At 41.6% G+C, this 20726-nt stretch overlaps 1 protein-coding gene and 1 long non-coding RNA gene across 17 annotated transcripts in view; one reads left to right on the top strand and one right to left on the bottom strand.

Annotated features, from left to right (window-relative positions):
* Arhgef11 (Rho guanine nucleotide exchange factor 11) overlaps positions 1-20726 on the bottom strand; it is a 115044-nt gene that overhangs the window by 57252 nt on the left and 37066 nt on the right. For 2 of the 15 annotated variants that reach the window (XM_031374290.1, XM_031374289.1), the window contains exon 2: positions 6588-6687. The exons of 12 other annotated variants lie outside the window; for them this stretch is intronic. The gene's annotated coding sequence lies outside the window, so the exon portion shown is untranslated. Of the gene's footprint in view, positions 1-6587; positions 6688-12962; positions 13024-20726 lie in introns of those variants that run through there. One more of the 15 variants, XM_031374291.1, reaches the window with a different exon arrangement.
* Positions 11520-14933, top strand: LOC116093093. 2 transcript variants are annotated; one of them, XR_004119625.1, is made up of 2 exons: positions 11520-11687; positions 14765-14933. It is a non-coding gene; the product is annotated as an uncharacterized LOC116093093 (long non-coding RNA). The 2 variants fall into 2 exon arrangements; XR_004119626.1 differs by lacking the exon at positions 11520-11687 and adding an exon at positions 13182-13278.

Below are 20726 nucleotides of genomic sequence, written 5' to 3'. Positions count from 1 at the left end.
AATGTTGTCCTTTATAAAAACTGCCTTGGTCATGGTGTCTGTTCACAACAGTAGAACCAGTAGTACCAGGGGGAGGGGGTCTTTTTTTGTGATAGGCCTGACCATGCTTTTGTTTGGAAGAATGTGGATTTTAGGACTTTGGATTTGGAAAGCAGTGGAATGCTTTAAATGGGGCTTAATAGGCTATCCTAGTAGGAATATGGAAGACTTGTTTACTGAGAGTGATTTGAACTGTGCGGACCTGACCCAAGAGGTTTCAGTGAAGAATTTCAGTATGTGGCCTAGAGATGGTTTTTGTGGTATTTTGGTGAAGAGTGTGGCTGCTTTTTGCCCTTGTCTGAAGAGTGTGTCTGAGGCTAAGGTGAATAGACTCAGATTAATTGCACTGACAAAGTCTCAGAAACACCAATCACAGACTTTTTTCTCTGGTTAAGTATCATGAAGAGCATTTTAAACAAGCATAGCAAGCTGAGAAAGGAAAAATATAAAATGTATGGTTTGAGTATTAAAAGGGCACCAGGAAGTAGAATGAGCTGATTCCTGTGTTTAAGGATATTAAATTTAATTAAGGGAGTAGTGACCTTGGGGCAAGATCCCACACAGTAGACTTTAGATCCAGGCTTGGCAGAAGGAGCCTTTAATCCCAGGAGGCAAAATCTGAGTTCAAGGTCAGCCTTGAACAGAACAGGTTCTAGGTGAACTAAAGCTTAAATCCAGGTGTGGTGGTATACAACTTGATCATAGCATTCAGGTGACAGAGCCATGCAGATCTCTGAGTTCAAGGTCAATCTACAGAGCAAGTTCTAAGACAGCCAAGCTTAGGCAGTGAAGAAATTGGAACACAGAAAGCTGGTGATAATGTGATAGAAAAGGGGGGCTATGTTCTAGCTCCATCAAGCAGCAGAACTTGGCAGCTTCAGCCATGTGACTCTGGCTTTAGAGTAAAAAATAGAAGGGACTACTAGGACAGCTGATGCTGGTTAGCTGGAGCTAAGAAATTAGTGGTGATTAAGAAGAGACCAGCATCACTAAGGAGAATATTCTGGGAAGTGTTTTCTGAGAGCACAAAGAAGCTGTGTTCCAGAGAGAGCCAAGGTTGTGCCTTGTGCTGCAGCTATAGTTGGTAATGGGTAAGAGTCAACTAGGTGGTACTGGTTTTGAAGGCATGAAGGTGTCATGAAGAGCAGCTGAGGCATGGCACTGTGAGAGGCCATGGTCATTGGTGAAGGTGCCGCCTCAGGTACAGGTGATGGTCCAGGACTGAAGGGGTTATGTAAAGGGGTTGAGGCTTGGCACCATGATGAGAGTCTATGAGAGGCTATTGGTGAAGCCTACAACAGAAGACATCAGCATACTGGAGAAGTCAATACCATGGGATGATCACCAAGAAAAGCATCAGCAGCGGAGTGGATCAACCTGAGCTTAGAGTGCTACAGAGGGAGGGGCTGTAGAAGTGATGCCAGCCTTTTGGAGGAGCCCAGAAGATCATGTGTGGATCCCAGACATTGAAACAAGAAGTTGTAACATTGAAGTTGCCTTGGAGACCCCAAGATGTTCAAGATGCCAGAGCCATGAGAAAGGCTGCTACTGAGGAAAGCTGCCAACAGGGAGGGAGCAGGAACCAGCCCAGGAGAAAGAAGTTTGTTGCAGTCAACAAAGATGAAAAAGGAATTAGAGATCTGAAGACTGCTTTGACATCAGACATGGAGATAAAGAGTTTGGAGTTTGCCCAGCTGGTTTCCTGCCTTGCTTTGGGGATTACAGTTAAGTGACTGGATGAATCTCAGAGGAGACTATCAACTTTGGACTTTTAACATTGTTGGGACTGGAGGCTGGCGAGATGGCTCAACGGGTAAGAGCACTGACCGTTCTTCTGAAGGTCTTGAGTTCAAATCCCAGCAACTGCGTGGTGGCTCACAACCATCTGTAATGGGATCTGACGCCCTCCTCTGGTGTGTCTGAAGACAGCAACAGTGTACTTACATATAATAATAATAAATAAAATCTTAAAAAAAAACAAACAAAAAACCCCCAAACAAACAAAAAACATTGTTGAGATTGCTATAGACTACAGAGACTTTTGAAGTTGGACTATGTCATAGCTAGGTATGGCCTGTGATGGTTTGTATATGCTTGTCCCAGGGAGTGGCACTATTAGAAGGTGTGGCCCTGTTGGAGTAGGTGTGTCACTGTGGGTGTGGGCTTGAGAATCCTCATCCTAGCTGCCTGGAAGTCAGTATCTGCTAGCAGCTTTCAGATAAAGATGTAGAACTCTCAACTCCTCCTGAACCATGCCTGTCTGGATGCATCATGTTCTTGCCTTGATGATAATGGACTGAACCTCTAAACCTGTAAGCCACCCCCAATTAAATGTTGTCCTTATAAGAGTTGACTTGGTCATGATGTCTATTCACATCACTAAAACCTTAACTAAGACAGTACCACTTATCAAACTTAAATCAAGATCAGATAAGCAAATTAGTCCTATATGCCCTAATGAAATAAAAGTAATCATTAAAAGTCTCCCACAAGAAAAGTTCAGGGCCAGATGGTTTCAGCCCAGAGTTTTATCAGACTTTCAAAGAAGAGTTAACACCAAAATTACTCAAATTATTTCACAAAATAGAAACAGAAGGAACATTATCTAATTCTATGAGGACACAGTCACTCAGATCCCACACCACACAAAGACCCAACAAGAAAAAATATTTCACACCAATTTCTTTTATGAATATAGATACAAAAATACTCAATAAAATACTTTCAAACTGAATCTTCAGTAAGTGGTGTTGGTCAACTGGATGTCTACATGTAGAAGAATGCAAATAAATATATACATATCACTGAACAAAAATTTCAAGTCCAAAACTCAATACACTAAGCCCAATAGAAGAGAAACTGGGGATAGTCTTGAACTCACTGGCACAGGAGAAGACTCCCTGAACAGAAAACACTGACAGCACAAGTACCAAAACTAACAAGAAAGACCTCTTGACACTGGAAAGTTTCTGTAGGGCGAAGGACAAAGTGACAGCCTACAAAATGAGGAAATGTTTTTTACCAATACCACATACAAAATATATAAAGAAGTCAAGTAACTAGATATTAAAAAACCAAATAATCCAATTAAAAATGGAGTACAGATCTAAATAGAGACTTCTCAATAGAGTAAACTCAAATGGCTGAGGAACACTTAAATGTTCAACATCCTTAGCTATTGGGGATATGCAAATCAAAAATACTTCGAGATTCCACCTGACATCTCTCAGAATTGCTAAGATCAATAAAAAACAGATGGCTCCCAGCACCAGGATTAGGGTGCATTCAATTGAGTTGTTGGCCAAGGGGGTCTAATGGAAATCCCCAAACAACCCAGGCTGTTACTAAGACAATGGGTTATTCTCTGCAAATGGACAGCAGGGCCCCAATGCTGAGGACAACACCCACACAACTCATTAAACTGGAGAACTTGAGCTGATGCCTGCATGAGCCTTTAGCCCTACGTTCTAGTGTCTTTGGTATGGGAAGGTACTCTGCAGGCCACCAAAAAAGAAACAAACAGCAACCCAGTTAAAAAACTTTTGACCTACAATCTGCTCTGCCTTCAAGATATGCTAGGGGAATGGTGGCACAAAACTTGTGGGAGTAGCCAATGTTTGTTTTGACTTAAGGCCCATTCCACGAGATGCAACCCATAACTGACACTTGGGTGTCTTAGTTAGGGTTTTACTAACTAAGTAAACAGATACCATAACCAAGGCAACTCTTATGACAACATTTCATTGGAGCTGGCTTACAGGTTTAGAGGTTCAGTCCATTATCATCAAGACAGGAGCATGGCAGTATCCAGGCAGGAATGGTGCAGGAAAAGCTGAGAGTTCTACATCTTCAGCTGAAGGCCGCTAGAAGACTGACTCTTTTCCTCTAGGCGGAGCTTCAAAGCCCACCCCCACAGTGACACACTTCCTCCAACAAGGCCACACCTCCAAATAGTGCCACTCCCTGGGCCAAGCATATTCAAACCACCACATTGGGCGATCAAGAACCAAAGACTAGATAGCCCAGGGACCTAGGGTAAAACCAAACACTACTGGTTTGAGAAAGAAAGAAAGAAAGAAAGAAAGAAAGAAAGGAAGGAAGGAAGGAAGGAAGGAAGGAAGGAAGGAAGGAAGGAAGGAAGGAAGGAAGGAAGGAAGAGAGCGAGCAGAGGGGGGAGGAAGGAAGGAAGAAAAGAAAATGATTCTTAATGATATTCTGCTCAACTTATAGATCAGTGCTTTATTCAGTCATCATCAGAGAAGCTTCCTCCTGCAGCAGATAGAACACACAGGCAGATATTATATGGAGCGTCCTTGGAAGATACTGCTCTAAATGGAATGTCTCTATCACCCTCCCCCTACACACACACACACACACACACACACACACACACCCTCAGAGCTCAGGGCATCCAGAGGAAGAGGAGGCAAGAAGAGTGTAAAAGCCAGAGGGAATGGAGGACACAAGGAGAATATGGCCTTATAAATCAATTGAGCAAGTTTCAGATAATCAACAAAGACCAAAGCAGCAAGCACAGGGCCTGCCTACATGGTCTACACCATGTCCTCTTCATATATATTTTAGCTTTTAGCTTAGTATTTTTATAGGACTGCTGAACAAGTGAAAGAGTGACTCTCTGATTCTTGTGCCTGCTCTTGGGGCTCTTTTCCTTCTGTTGGGGTATCTTGCCCAGCCTTGATGTGATAGTTTTATTGTATGTCATCATATTTTATTTTGTTGTGTTTGGCTGTTATCTGTTAGAAGCCTGTTTTCTTCCAAAGAGAGACAGAAAGGGAGGGAGAGGGTAGGGATATATGTAATTGGATTGGTATGGAATGATGACAGACTTGGGAGGGGGTAGGGAAGGGTGAATATGATAAAAATGCATTGTATTTTTTTTTTTTTTTGAGACAGGGTTTCTCTGTGTAGCCCTGGCTATCCTGGAACTCACCAGGGCTGTAGATCAGGCTGGCCTGGAACTCAGAAATGCGCTTGCCTCTGCCTCCCAAGTGCTGGGATTAAAGGTATGCACCACCACTGCCCGGCCACATTGTATTATTAAAGAAGAAAAAATAAAGCTATAACTGAAAAACAATGAAAAATTAATGAATATATACAGAGAGATCCTATACACATTTCTAGTATGAACTGAAACAAAAGCAGCTACTGTGGGGGGAGGCAAATATGGCTGCTTTAGCTGATAAGAGTTGAACTAGCGCCAGACTGTAGTAGCTCACGTGTTTAATCCCAACGCTTGGGAGGCAGAGGCAGGTGGATTTCTGTGTTCGAGGCCAGCCTGGTCTACAAAGTCAGTGCCAGGACAGCCAGGACAACACAGAGAAATCCTGTCTTGAAAAACCAAAAAAAAAAAAAGAGTTGAACTAGCCTCTGGGCCATCTGTACTTCTTCTAGAACATTCTAAAAGTAATTAAGTCAGCAAAGAGATATTTACTCCTCCATGTTTATCAAAGAATTATTCAGAATATTCAATTCATGGATGCAGCCTTGATGCTTGTCAACAGATGAATAAATAAAGGAAAAATATCATCTTAAAAAAAAAACAACCCACATCAGGATTACTCTGGGGTATACATACATCTTTTCACTCTTGATCTAACACTACACGGGCCTTCTGGCTTTTATTGGCAGAGACTCACATTTTTCTTATCTTTTCTTCTTAATTAGCACACAAAGGACTGCAGAGACGGCTCAACAGTCAACGGTTAAGAGAACAGCTACTTTTCCAGAGAATCCAGTTTTGATTTCCATCACCTACATGACAGCTCACCATTGTTTGTAACTCCAGTACCAGGAGCTCTGATACTATCTTCTGGCTTCTGTGGGCACTACACACACACACACACACACACACACACACACAACTGTGCACAGACATCCATACACACAAAACACTAATACACATAAAATAAAAATAAACACATCTTTAAAAAGTAAAATTAGCACACAAGTATTAGATATCACTATGGGGTTGCTTGAGAGTGTGTGTGTGTGTGTGTGTGTGTGTGTGTGTGTGTGTGTGGAGAGAGAGAGAGACAGAAAGAGAGAGAGACGTTGATCAGAGGTTGATGTCAATTTGTTTTCCTCAATTGTTCCCCACCTAATGTATATTGAGGCAGGACCTCTCACTGGCACCCAGAGCCTGCTGATTTGGTGGGTTTATTTAGCCATCTTCTTCCATGGCTTCACTGTTTCTACCTCTAGCTGACATTCATTGGGTGCTGGGGAATCAGAACTCCAGTCTTCCTCCTTGTCCTTTACCCACTATACTATCTCCCTAGCTCCTCCCACGGGTTCTACTTCATTGTCTGAGCCACATCTGGGAATTCAAATTATGATCAAGGAGCAATGTGGTGGCCTGTGGAGCTAAACAGAATGGGTTTGCATCCTAGTTTTACATTTGATAACTGTGACCTAAGGCCAATAATTTACTTTCTGTATGCTTTTCTTATCTACAAAACTATAATACTAACTAACCATCATGCAGTGCTGTTTTAAAAACTGGCAGAGCCAAGTGTGGTCATGCATACCTTTAATATGTAAGAATCCAGGAGGCAGAGGGAGAGGCAGGTGGATCTTGAGAGTCTGATGTCTGACTTGTCTGCACAGTGAGCTCCAGACCATCTAGGGCTATAAACACAGTGAGATGCTGCCTCAAAACCAAATAAGATTGACATAATTAATAAGTATCTAGCTGATATATGGCATATAGCAATACTTTATAAAAGGCTGCTATTCTTGTGAATAGGTCTGAAGACAAATATAATTAGTTTGCTGCTGCCAAAGCAATTATAACCTGTCTTGCAAAACAAAATACATGAATTGAATTACCCAGCACAGATATGCCCATCTTACAGATATATGAAGTAGATGGTTCACTACTGTCCATCATATTTAATCTACATTAGTTTGCTTTTTGTTGTGTGTCCTCCAGCAAACAACAGCCTCTGATTACAAGAATAGTATCTAAAGATAGTATCTGCAGATCAGGAGACTGGGATGTTGGTACCAAACCTGCCACTTATAGGCTGTACAACTTGACATCATAAGCAAACCAAGTTTCAGAAGATCTAAGATCTGCCTGGGGCAGTCATGGCAGACAAAGCCCAAGGGGAGGAAAATCACTGAGGCTGCCACAGGAGAGAGGAGCAAACCCTGAAAGCAAGCAGGTAGGGCTCAGTGAGACAGCTAGGCTCTAGCCAAATCTGCCTATCATTTTGTATGAACATGAAAAGGCAGAAAATGATAAATAACAAGCACTAATATGAAGTAGGTGCTCATTTAGTTCTGACAACAACATGGTGAGGTGACCCTGCTGCTTTCTTCTAGTTTTGAAGAAAATGAGACTAAGAACTATTCACTGACAGTCAGGGCATGAAGTCAATCCTACCCTTTCTTCTCTGTTCTTCAGTGAGAGGCTGAGAGGGAGTATCATGGGCCCTTTCTTGTGCTAACACTGCATGATTCTTCATCCCTCATGGATTTTCCAATTTAAACACATATCTGGTTAGGATCCTGACTGAAGGCCAACCATGGAAAAATTGAATCAGTTTCTCAAGTAGCCAGACTCCTGCAGCTCTCGTTACAGTTCTATCAGCAAGAGATCCACTCTGGTTCTCTCTGAGTTCCACCATCCCTTCAGGCTGACTACACTAAAATATGGCACTATTTGTAGAACAAACTTACCACACCTAAAATAATCTCTGCAACAAACTCAGCTTGTGTCTTCCTGACTGTAGGTAGAACAGGCAGGCTGCCAATCAAGAGAACTCTCCAGCAGCCCTGCCATCCAGGACTTTCAAGTCTGCAAAGCTAGTCGGTCCACATGGAGCAGAAATCAGCTGCTGCTGAGGGGATCCAATGCCATTTTGTGGGAAGACAAGGGGTTTGTAGAACAGCTTCTGTCCCTTTCATATGCATGACATACTCATATGCACATATGCACAATGCTCTTTTCTACTGAAACAAATTCTATTTTGAGAGGAACAATGAAAAGAGTATTAAGACAAAAATTACTGGTTCAGGGAGGTGGCCCTATAAGACCTTCCATAGATTAACATGAATAATAAGCATTTGCTCCAGAGCATGCAATTTGACTACATTTATTATCAGGTAGCAGGTTTAAATATGGTGTACTATGGGTCTGAGAATTTGGAGTACAGTCTTAGTTCTAAAGTGTGGTTCAAATGTGGGGTGTGCTGGGGACTAATGGATAGAAGAGGAGACTCTTCTTTCCCAGGGACCAGAACAGACATTGATTTTATCCAGGCACAAATCACATAATGATTTCTCTTTTTTAATGACAACAAGGGCCCACCCATAGTACAGAAAAAAAGTACTTCAGCTTGGAAAACACTAGTCCACAAAAGTAACATCTAGAAGACAGACCTGGATGGACAGAGAAAGGCAGAGGCAGTTGAGCCAACCCCTCAGACCTCAGTCTCTATTGAGTGCTGTCTAAAGGGACACATCCCGAGAAGGGTGTCAGCTCATTTAATTTCTGTTTGAACATCACAGTATATTTAGACAAAAGATGGCTACGACATCACTGGGTAATAAGGTCTTACAGAACTACCATCAGAAAAATGGTTTGTGGATGATTAAAGCCTCAATATGTGGTATCTAAATATACACTCAATGAAAACGTGTTGAATGATGAATGACTACTAACTTTGAAATTCAAACTTTTTCCAACTCCAGGCCTCTAGATTGTTTGCTGTTGCTCTTCAGCACAGTTTTCTAAGGCTGAATTCAAGTACAGCCATTCCCAAATAAGCTATCTGAACTACTCCGACTTCCACAATGACCTTCTCAGTAACAAAATTAATTTTTACTGAGTTTTGAGTTTATACTGCATTTATTTCAAATTGTTTCATCAATATTGATCATATCTCCATCTAACTATATAATCAACAACTTAAGAGCCCAAATCCTGCCTGCCATATCCTGTACTGACCAGCCCCACAGTGCTGAGCATATGCTTGGCAAACACTCACACAGTAATGCTGAAAGCAGGAGCTGGACTGCTTCCAAGCACTTACTGACATACAGCATACTTAGAAGCACAGGCCCCTGCGCCTCTTCTACAGTTTTAAACGCCCCACACCTTTACCGGCTACGTGACCTCACGGAGCTGACTAACTTCTTGCCATAGCATCCTTACCCATAAACTAGAGATCATGACAGCACCCCCACCTTACAGGATCTCTAAGACTGGGTCATATTAAAACACACCTTTAAATGCTCAGGTCAGGGCCTAGCACTCTGCAACTTTCAACTCATTCTTTTTTATGCTATGCAATTCTCATAATGTCCCAAGTGGATACAATTTCTACTATTTTACGCCGAGGAAGCAGGACTATGAAAGGGTGTCTTGATTACAAGCATCAGTAAGTAACCCAAGCAGTTTAGTGTCAGATGCATACCTCTATAAACACTGCTTTCAAAAGCTAGGGATGTAACTCAGAAAAAATGCACTTGTCTAGCACGCACGAGGCCCTGGGTTCATTTCCCAGTATCAGGGGTGGGGGTGGAGAACATCTCACTGATGCTTTGTTCTCTGGCTAGAGCCCTCAGCATCTACTTTATCACAGATCTGTTCTTAACTTACTTCAGTATTCTGAAATCTCAGATCTCAAACTTAGGAAAGGTTGCTTGTTTTCTCTGTATTCAAATTTAAATTATGACCATGTGGTGCATATACCTGTGATCTCAGCATACAGGAGGTAGAGGCGGGAAGATCTTGAGTTTGAAACCAGCTAGGACTTCACTGTGAAATCCTATCTTAAAAAACTGAGGGATGAGAGAATGGGGCCTAGTATGCACAGATCCTAAGTTCCATACCTAGTACTATAGAATTTAAAGAATTCTGCTATCATTTGCTAAGCATGGGATAACAAATAGGCTGAGGAGTAAGTATTGCACTTGATACTCAGAGCAATTCTGAGCTATCGACAGAGGCTGAAGTACTTGGCCGAGATTCCTGGGCTGCTGAAACCTGCAGCTGGTCCTTGAAGTCAGGTCTCAGGTGCAGATCCAGAAGTGCATTTCTTTTGTCTCAGGCAACATATTAAACCTGTCAGCTTCATCTGAGGTTGGAGTAACTATGACACTGCATCATTAGGAAGTTAAATGGCGGAATTCACTCAAGTGTTTGGTACAGGGCACATAATATATGCTCAGAATACGCCAACTCTAACCACACCTCATTACCATGAGAAATGAGAACTTAAGTTGCTGACTTAGTACAATATTTCCCCACCTATTATTATTTAGGGACATCCCTATAAAAATGACAGTGAGGGAGGAACTGGCATGTGAACCCCCTGCTCGAGGTAAGGGACAGAGTTTGGTCTAACTTTTTAGCATCTGCCTTTCATCCAAACTGGCTATCTGCTGCCTATATGAATCTTTCAAAAACATCTACAATTTCAGAGTATGTAACTCTTACTCAGCTCCAAAGGAAGGCCTATGTCCTACTGATTTTTGTCCCTTCTGAACTTTAGGGATTCGTCCTGCTCCTAGCCAAAAATGGGTGCTGGGCAAGCTGTTCCAAGTGGAAAATTCAACTCCATCCCAGGCGGAAACCCCAAATCTCTGCTGTTCTAGCAGATTTCCAGGACGTGCTGGCTCCCAGAAACCACAATTACAGGCAAGCTCAAAGCAGAGGAGTAATTAGACCATACCATCAGCTCAGCAGTTCTCCCTCAGGGCTGACTCCATCTCTCTCTCTCCCAATCCTCACCAGCCCAAACCCCATCTCAACCACTGCAGAGTGGAGAGATGCACGGAAATTTCCATTTGTCTTCTCTTCCAACCCCTACCCACTTCCAGGAAACTGAAAAAAAAAAAAAAAAAGGCAGGGTGAGAAAATAAAGAGCCCAACTCACAGATATAGATAATGCTGGTGGTGATAGCAGCCACAGACAGAGAAACACTCTTGAGGTCCTTCCCTTTGCCTGCCCCACAAAGTTAGCTTTGGAAAGGAGTCTCCTGAAAGAGTCCTCTTCCTTCTAAATGTGAAAAGGGATCTTGTGAATTAGACATGTGAAATTACAAAGAGAAACCTGGAGGCTAGGGGACTGCTCAGCAGTCAAGAGCACCAGCTGTTCTTGCAGAAAACCCATGTTTGGTTTCTAGCACCTACATGGTGGCTCACAACTACCTGTAACTCCAGTTCCAGAATGTCTTGGAAACTGAAAGTGGCAAACATGACATCTTGAAGGTCAAAGATATCAAAGATCCTAAAGTTTTATCTTAAGACAGTAGAGGGATCTGGGAAGAGTTGGCTCTTCTCTTTTCTAAATTGTGCCTAGCTGGGTTCAGGCCTTCATTTCTAAATATGCTGTTCTTCTATGTTGAAAGGTAGGACTGGCGCTCCCTGATCTCAGACTCCAGCACAGCAGCACTCCGTAGCCTTTCTGCTTAGTGTTGCCAACACTTTCTTGGTGAGGTAGATTTGCTAATGTTAGTTTTATGACTGTCTCAAACAAATCATTTCAACAGAATATTCTTTCTGTTACTGCTCCTTGTATTCTCAGGGCTCTACAGTTTCCACCGAGGCCTGCTTGATAATGCTGAAGACCTTCAGTAAATCTCAGAACACTGGATCACCCCAGGGTCTCTTGGAGGTGATTTTGTTTTGTTTTGTTTTTTGTTTTTTTTTCGAGACAGGGTTTCTCTGTATAGCCCTGGCTGTCCTGGAACTCACTCTGTAGACCAGGCTGGCCTCAAACTCAGAAATCCACCTGCCTTTGCCTCCCAAGTGCTAGGATTAAAGGCATGCACCACCACTGCCGGGTTTTGGAGGTGATCTTAAAGTTAATGGTACAAAAAATATGGATGGAATGGAGTTCCAAATGGGAAACAGACTTAAAAACCCTAAAGAGTTTGGGAGCGGCAAGTTGTCAGGATAGTTTCTAGAGCCCTCAGAACTGTAGGTGACACAGTTGATGGAGAAAAGTTCCAGATGTCTAGCACAGACCCAATTTCACCAAAATCTGATCTAAACAAGTTAACTCCAGAAAGGTTTCTTTGACTTAATGCCTTGTGACTGATCTTTCCTCTAGGCTGGTGTCTGAGTTAGGATTTTACTGCTGTGAACAGACACCAAGACCAAGGCAATATTATAAGGATAATATTTAATTGGGGATGGCTTACAGGTTCAGAGGTTCAGTCCATTGTCATCAAGGCAGGAGCATGGCAGTATCCAGGCAGGCATGGTGCAGGCAGAGCTGAGAGTTCTACATCTTCATCTGAAGGCTGCTAGTGGAAGAATGACTTCCAGGTAGCTAGGATGAGGGTCTTAAAGCCCACACCCACAGTGACACAACTACTTCAACAAGGCCATACCTTCTAATAGTGCCACTCCCTGGGCCAAGCATATACAAACCATCGCAGCTAGCTTATCTTAGTTGTTATAAACATACCATTGCTTACGTTCTTATAAGATCAAGAGGAAACACATAATACACAGCTATTTCATCCACTGATTTTTAAGTTACATCTTACATATCTAGCATAAACAAAAATATAAACACTTTACTCTGGATTGTTCTAAAAAGTTCTGTGTTGTATTAAAGGATGCTTGCTTGCTTTGATATTCATTTTCTAAACTATCTTAATATACCTCTACATCAGCTCTTTGAAGAGAAAGAACATACCTTTTCACTTAAAAACACTTTTGTTTTATTTTTAAAGTTTGGTGTTTTTTTTTTTTTTTTTTTTTTTTTTTTTTTTTTTTAGATGTGTTTATATGAGTAGACTACAGCTGTCTTCAGATACACCAAAAGAGGGCATCAGACCCCAAACATGGTTGTAAGTCACCGTGTGTTTGCTGGGAATTGAACTCAGGACCTCTGGAAAAGCAATCAGCTCTTAACTGCTGAGCCATCTCTCCAGCCCACCTTTTCACTTTAAAGTGTCTCTGCATTCCCTCCTTTTCTGCTGGCCAGCTGGATGACTAAGTGGTAGTTTAGCATGAGATACAGAATTCTATACACACTGCACTATTCAATTCATTGTTTGGTAAGCCAAATGACAATGGGTGACTAGGACAACCACAAATCTAAGAGATCAGACACCTTAAAAAAAAAAGAGAGAGAGAGAGATTCAAAACTGAACCACACAATCTTCTGGGCTAGGCATCCGAGGGCTGGTTAATTAGATGATTACAAGAGTCCTTCCAACCCTGAAATGGGTTCTAATCTGAAGACTGAGAAGGTAAAGGAAGGAGCTAGGATGTGTTCCACCAACAGCACTGCAGTAACAGGGCAGAACTGGGTAAAATTTTGTGTCTCTCTAGGTCTTGGGAGGCAAAGATACTGAGAATGACCCTATGGGCAAAGACTGCTCTAGGGTGGGACTTAGGACTGTTCATGGAAACAGCAGGCTCACGTCAGACAGGTAGTGTGAGGACAGCGCATTGGTGATATGTGTTTCTCCACCTGCTGGACTTCTTTCCTGGAGTCACACAGAACATTTAAGGATCTGACTGCTATGGAATGCCATCCCCATAATCTATTAAGTGTGGATGTGCCATGGCACGGGTTGGAGGACACAGGCTCTTGCGAGGCCAGGCTGGCCAAGATTAGCAGACATTTATATCCTAATGGGCAGAAGGTTAGACTGGCTCCCTGGCCAGTTCTGAATGTGCAGGCAGCTGAGTCAGGGGAGTCATACCAAATATGACTTACTCTGAAGAAATGGACAGAACTCTTCACCTGTGTAACCCTTATTCTCCACACACATCACAAGGTACAAGATGGAGAGAGAAGAAAAGTACAGGGAGAAGGGATGGGGGACATAAAATATGGTGTGATGAGATGAAGGCAAAAGGAAGAGAGGAAAGCAGAGAAGAAAGCAGAGTAAGTGGATGGAAATAGAGTCAGGTGGAAAGTTACACAGAAAGATGTGAGGCAAGGGAAGACAACAGGCAGGGGCGATGAAGCACTGAGGGGAAAAGGGCACACAGAGCTAGTTAAATACCACACCACCTCTGGGGTTGGTACAGACTCCAAGCCAGCCAGATTTGCTCAGTTCTGGCAGCATTGGTGTTAACATAAAACATCTTATTACAAAAAGGCTGCAAAATTGTTAATTAGAACAGAGTGTCTGTCACAAAACAGGATAGGGTGCAGAGGAGGGTGGGGTACAGACAGACGTGGGGAGTTGGAATCTAAAAACAAGAAGCAGGTTTGCCTTATGTAGGATTCTGAATTAAGGCGCTGTCCCTTGTAGCACCTCAGTTTTCAATCTGGCTGCATAGCAGTGAACCCTTGCTCTCGTCCTTTAACATGCTACCTCAAGTGACCGTGTCTTTGGTCACCTTATCTAAATTGTAAGGGCCACATTCCTAATGTTTCCCACTTTTTTCTCCTTAGCTATTATTACCTCATATAATTTAAATTCATTTCTAATTTAATTTTAAAAATGGTAACTTCAAAGTGGGCAAAAAATTTTTGTCCATTTTGTTCACTATCTCAATGTTAGCAATAGTTCCTGGAACACAGCAGACACTCAAAAAGCATCTAATAAATGAAAGAGCAAGCCTATCTCAATTCGAATCCAATCTTACTAAGTTCTGTGACTTCAGAGAATGGAAGGATAAAAGTGTTTTCTACATCTCAAACTACGAAACAATACAAAACCACTTTACACATATAAGTGTCAAGAAGTAGAGAGAATTTCACATTATTATTTCTCATAGGAACGAACTGTGGAGCAGAACCTTTGCTACGTACTGAGTGATTGTGTGGCTACGCAATTGGATGGACCCCTCCAAATGCTGAAGGCTTAAGCTCCAATATGATGGAATCTAGAGATGGGATCATGCTGTGTAACAGTTTCCTCTGAGATTAAAAACAATCCTACAGAAATCTCTGTAAGAAAGAAGGTAAACAATTCAAAATAGCTTCTGGCAGTCCCTGAAATTGACAAGATTCTCTAGGCCCTTCCCTTCCAGAATAAGCAATAAAAGCTGAGAGTCCCTGTAGAAGGATAGACGCCAAGCTGCAAAAACTTGCAAACAAAATAAACTATATATATATAAAAAGACTCTGAGAGGAGAAAAGCAGAAACCATCACAGCTGTTTGGAAGGGGTTCAGACCAACCGAGGCACCCAGAAAGGATGCTCTCCAGCCTACTGAGCTGCCTGCGGGGCTGTCCACTGTGGTCCAGATTCCCAGCTTTGTGAGCTACCACCCAGGCTGAGGTGCATCACTTCTGCTCTTGTAAGTAACCCCTCACCCATATTCCTGTATGGAACCTCAATAAAACTCTTGGTTCACACAGTTGGACGTTGGTGGCACCTGTACTCTGGTCTGTCGTGGGTTCCTGATCTGGGGTGAGTAGATTGTGTGTGTTGCATCTCCCCAGGAAAAGTCTTGTCACATAAGCCTTTAGGAGATGATTAGGTTCAGGTGAGGCATTCATGGTGGGATTAGTGCTCATTGAAGAAGAGATGCCAGGGGGCCTGCTGTTTCTTTTCACAAGCACAGTCTGGGAAAAGGACACATGAGCACAGGTGAGAAGACAATCAGCTGTAACCCAGTGATGTCTTCTCAGAACTCAGCCATGTTCACTCTGAACTCAGACACTCAGCTTCCAGAGCAGAGAAAAGTCAATGTCTATTACTTAACTTACTCAGTCTTTGGTATTTTATAGGAGCCTGTGGTAGTACTGATTGCTTCTGGGTAGAGCTTAGGTTGCCTTCTGGGAGCTTCTATTAAACATTCTATAGATTACATCACCTGAGGTGGGAGACTAGCTCCTTCCTGACTGTGGAGGCAGCACCTGCCACTATGACTTCCCCACTCCGATGGATGACATCCTCAAATTGTGAGCCAAAAGTCAGTCCTTTCTCCCATAAGTTGCTTTTGTAGGGTATTTTGTCATAGCAACAGGAAAAGTAACCAAGACAGAGCCCAGCTCACTAGGAGAGCCTTTAAATAAAACTTTAGGGGTCCCTTAGTGACAGTAAGAAAATTGGGTAGACAGTTGGCTCATCCTGCATCTGAAGATAATGACATTAGGAGAAGCTGAAGAAACAGGCATCTCATCCCAGATTTCACTCTGTTCAATTCCCTAGAACTTCTCACCTGCTTTTCCTGAGCCCAGCTTCATTTCTTCTTTCACAAGACAGGTAGACAAACAAAAACCAAGGTATGGTTCTGCCTTTTTAACTAGCTATTTTAAAACTATCATTATTTTGTTTATGTATATGATGTATGCGTCTTTGAGTGCATGTGTGTAGTCGTTCTTACCATCTACCTCTTCATGGGTCACAGGGATAAAACTCAGGTTGCCATGGCAGAGCTTTACCTGCTAAGCTACCTCACCAGCCCCTTCATAGTTACTGCTGAGCCTCAAAGTTGTAGTCAGGATTAAGAGAAGTATTAAGTATTGTGGTATTAAAGTCCACAAGAAGTTGAAAGTCAGACTCTCTAGTAAAAGAGTACCTATAAATAACAAGACTGGACTTAAAGCAAACCTGGGGGCGGTTTAGTGCCAAGACTCTTATATATCATTAGACATTTAAAATCATAACTTTCAAGTGACCTCTATCTTTATGAAAAATCCATGTATCAAGTATGAAACAATTTATACTTAATATGCTTCCTAAGTAACTTAGAAATTTTTGCATTTTTGATCATAGTTTTTGGGCTAGGGTTTTTCCCTGTAGCCCAGACTGACCTTGAACTTAGCAGCTGAATGATGGGATTCTAGGTGTCTGTCACGATGCTTGGCTAGCTATTACAATCACATTAACCTTTGCCAATGGTTAACAAGTGTCTACTGGTACAAAGAAATGCTTTAGATATCTAGGACATACCTTAAGGTATGAACATGTCCTTGGGAGACTTAAGATCTTACAAAGCTTGGAGACAGACAAAACAAACTTAACTCTGTGCAATATACAAAGTGCAAAAAGTTACATCTAAATCCACAATTATACACAGGATATGGTGAACACCAGTGACCCAAAAGTGAAGCGCATCACAGAGAGACAGCCTAAGGTCCGCTGTGTTGAACCAGGCTCTTTAGGACACCCTCTGTCTTACTAGTGTCCTACCTCCGTGAAGAGACACCATGACCAAAGCAACTTAAAAAAGAAAGCATTTAATTGGGGGCTTGTTTACAGTTTCAGAGGATGAATCCATGGTCATTACTGTGGGGAGCAAGGTGGCAGACAAGCATGCAGGCATGGTACAGGGGCAGTGATAGAGCCACATCTGATCTACAAGTAGGAGTCAGAGATGGGCCTGGCCTGAGTTTTTAAAATCTTAAAGCCTACCCCCAGTATTGCAAAATTATTTTGTTTGTTATTATTTACTGGGGTGAATGCCTCACTATAGCCTGTTTAGTTCTTAAGTAAATGACATAGAGACATCAATATTATTAATAAGTGTTGGCATTATCCTGGGCAGGTTCTAAGCTATTCTAACTAGATGATGTTGTTAAAACCCATATAAATGCTTGCCACTTGCCAATTTGTCCTGTTGGGGCTGTTTCTGTTGTAGTGGTCTATCCTCAGGCAATCCTCTCGGCCTTGTACTTAAGGTCCATTCTGGCTAATGGTGACCTCGTTCATTAACAGGTGACCCTGTTTTTCTTCTTTCTCTCTCGTGGTCTCTAGTTGAGATCCCCAATCCAATGTCTCTGAGCAACCCAGTGAAACACCTCCTCAAACAAGACATACTTCCTAATTCTTAAATAGTCCACCAACAGGGGACCAAAAATTCAAATATATGCACCTATGTGGGCCATTCTCATTCATAATGTCACATAGAAGTATACTCTTAAAATTTCTCTTCTAAAAAATAAAATAAAGACAATTATACTCATGAATGAAATTACCAAAGAATCCCTCCACCCCCCTGCCACCCTTCTACCTTTTAAAACTTGTGTCTGAATCATGATATGTTTTAAACAATCAAGGGCTGGAGTGATGGCTCAGAGGTTAGGAGCATTGGGTGCTTTTCCAGAAGACTCAAGTTTGGTCTAGCACCCACCACCAATGGCAGCTTACAACTCCGGTTTCAGGGGTCTGACTTCTCTGGCCTCTTAGGGTACCCACTGCATTCATTTGTACATACTCATGTGCAGATACATACACCAACACACAATTAATTTCAAAATCTTTAAAAACAAACAAAACAAAACAACAACCCAATATAGCTGGTAGAAACCCTCTGCACAGTATAAAGTTAGTTTGGCTGGCTGGTAAGTGTGATAAACATCAAGTTTCCAGGACATGTAAAAGGTTCTGAGCTATGCCATTCTTTTGTGAATGGCACCCCAAACTCACTACACATTGGCTAAATCGCCATGTGAACCTATTGCCCAGAGCACCTGTCAAATTCAATCTCACTCTCATGTCCACAGGAAAGGGAGACTGTCCTAGATTTCTTTCTATTGCTGTGACAAAACCCATGACCAAAAGTCACTTGGGGAGGAAGTCTTGTTTGGCTTACGCTTTCTGATCACAGTCTATTACTGAGAGAAGCAAAGGTAGGAACTTAATCAAAGCAGGAGCCCTGAAGGCAGGCACTAAAGAAAAGGACAAAGAACAATGGTTTTCAATCTTCCTAATGCTGTGATTTCATGTTGTGGTGACTCTTAACCACAAAATTATTTCATAATTGCAATTTTCTACTGTTATGAATTGAAATTTCTGTTATGGTGATCCACAGGTTGAGAAGCACTGGCATAGAGGAATGCAGTTATCCACTGGCTTTCTTATAGCACCCAGAACTACCTGTCCAGGAGTGGTACCACCCACAGTGGGTTGGACCCTCTCACGTCAGTCACTGAGCAAGAAAATGCACACAGACTTACCTACAGGCCAACAACCTAAAAGAGAAACTTTCTCAACTGAGAGTCTTTCTTGTCAGAGAACTCTAGATTGTGTAAAGTTGAGAAAAACACTAGTGCAGACACCTACAGCTAAAGGTCTTACTCTTAGCATCTTGTAACCAAGGTAAGACAGCCTGCTTCTTGCCAGTTCTAGCTGACCTGGGGTAGTTCTAGGATCACTAAACAATATAAAGAAATAAAAACATTCAAATTGAAAAGAAGTAAATCCCCTTCTTCACAGATGACTTGTTCTTGTGCATAAACATCTTAAGGGAATCCACCAAACAAACAAACAAACAACAATGTAAAGATACAAGATCACCAAACAAAAGTGTACTTTCTATATATAACAATAAACAATATAAAAGTGAAATTAAGAAAGTCATCTTGGCACATGTCTTTAATCCTAGAATCTAGGAAGCGGGGAGAGGCAGATCTCTAGGAGCCTGAGGCAGCCTGGTCTACATAGAGTTCTAGTCTTGCTAGGGGTACATAGTAAAACCCTGTCACAAACAAACAAACCAATTCCATGTTCATAGTAAAAAAGAATAAAGCATACAGGAATAAGTTGAGAAAATACGTACAAAATTTGTACCATGAAGTTCACAAAATAATGAAGGAAAAAAAAGGCAGAGAGACATGCTCAAAGGGAAGGAGATTTTGGAGTATGAAAGTGATGTACTAACTGAGCTACAAATTCAACAAAACCTCTATCAGAACCCCAGATTTTCATTCCTTGTTTTTGGCACAGAATGCTACTGATAAAATTCTCATGAAAATGAATAGCTAACACAAAAGGGGCAAAATTGGAGTACTCACACTTCCTGATTTCAAAATCTAATATGCCTTTGTGTTCCTGAGTTATTCAAAAGTTTCTTAGATATGAGATCAAAAGTATAAGTCACAAAAGAAAAATTAAACCACCAAAATTAATTAATTTTTGTGTTTCAAATCATAACATCAAGAAATTGAAGACAATACACATAATGACAGAAAATAGCTTCAAATAACACAAGCAATAAAGAATTTATAACCAAAATATGTAAAAACTCCTAGACAGCAACAATAAAAAATAAAAAAAGCACACATACACAGTGTATGTATGCTTACAAATACTTTAAAAGATAAAATTTCTTTTTAGTTCCCTATAACTTTCCAGGGAAATCAAGACAATAATGAGATCCACTAGAATAGCTAGAACAAGAATACACAGGTATCAAAAACAAAACCTGCACACTCAGAAGGTGCTGGAGGGAACATGCAGCTTTTCAAAAGATAAAAGAGGCACTGTATGGCTCAGCAGTCAACTCCCAAGGCTCGAATCCTATACACACCTGAGATATACATGCATGTTCCCAACAGCAGAGCTTTATAAAGGCCTCAATGAAGAAACAACCCAAGAGTCGGTTAGGAGAGGAACAAGGAATGCTGTATTAACTGGCAGTTAAAAACACACAAAGAAATGATAGAAGCTGCAACATAGATACAGAACCAAAAAACCATGCCAGACAGGAGAAGACAGCACAGAGACTTGACACTGCGGGATCCCATGTCTGTGAAATACTCAGAAGAGGTAAACTCAGGAAGAGTGCTAGGCACCTAAGACTGAACCAAAAGGAGCAGTGAAGGGAAGACAATGAGGCGTCCATCTGTGGCACTGAAAGAATTCTGAAACTCAGCAGTAGTAATGGCAACACTTTGACCATTCTTTTGTTGTTGTTGCTTTTGTTCCTGGATACTTTTTAAAAAAAAAAAACAAAAAAAACTTTTATTGCATTATGATGAGAAAAGTTACATGATTTCAATTTATCTG

Source organism: Mastomys coucha, unplaced genomic scaffold (genome assembly GCF_008632895.1).
Source record: "Mastomys coucha isolate ucsf_1 unplaced genomic scaffold, UCSF_Mcou_1 pScaffold16, whole genome shotgun sequence".
Taxonomy (NCBI): Eukaryota; Metazoa; Chordata; class Mammalia; order Rodentia; family Muridae; genus Mastomys; species Mastomys coucha.
The sequence above is the reverse complement of the archived record's forward strand: the minus strand, read 5'-3'. Positions and strand labels throughout refer to the sequence as shown.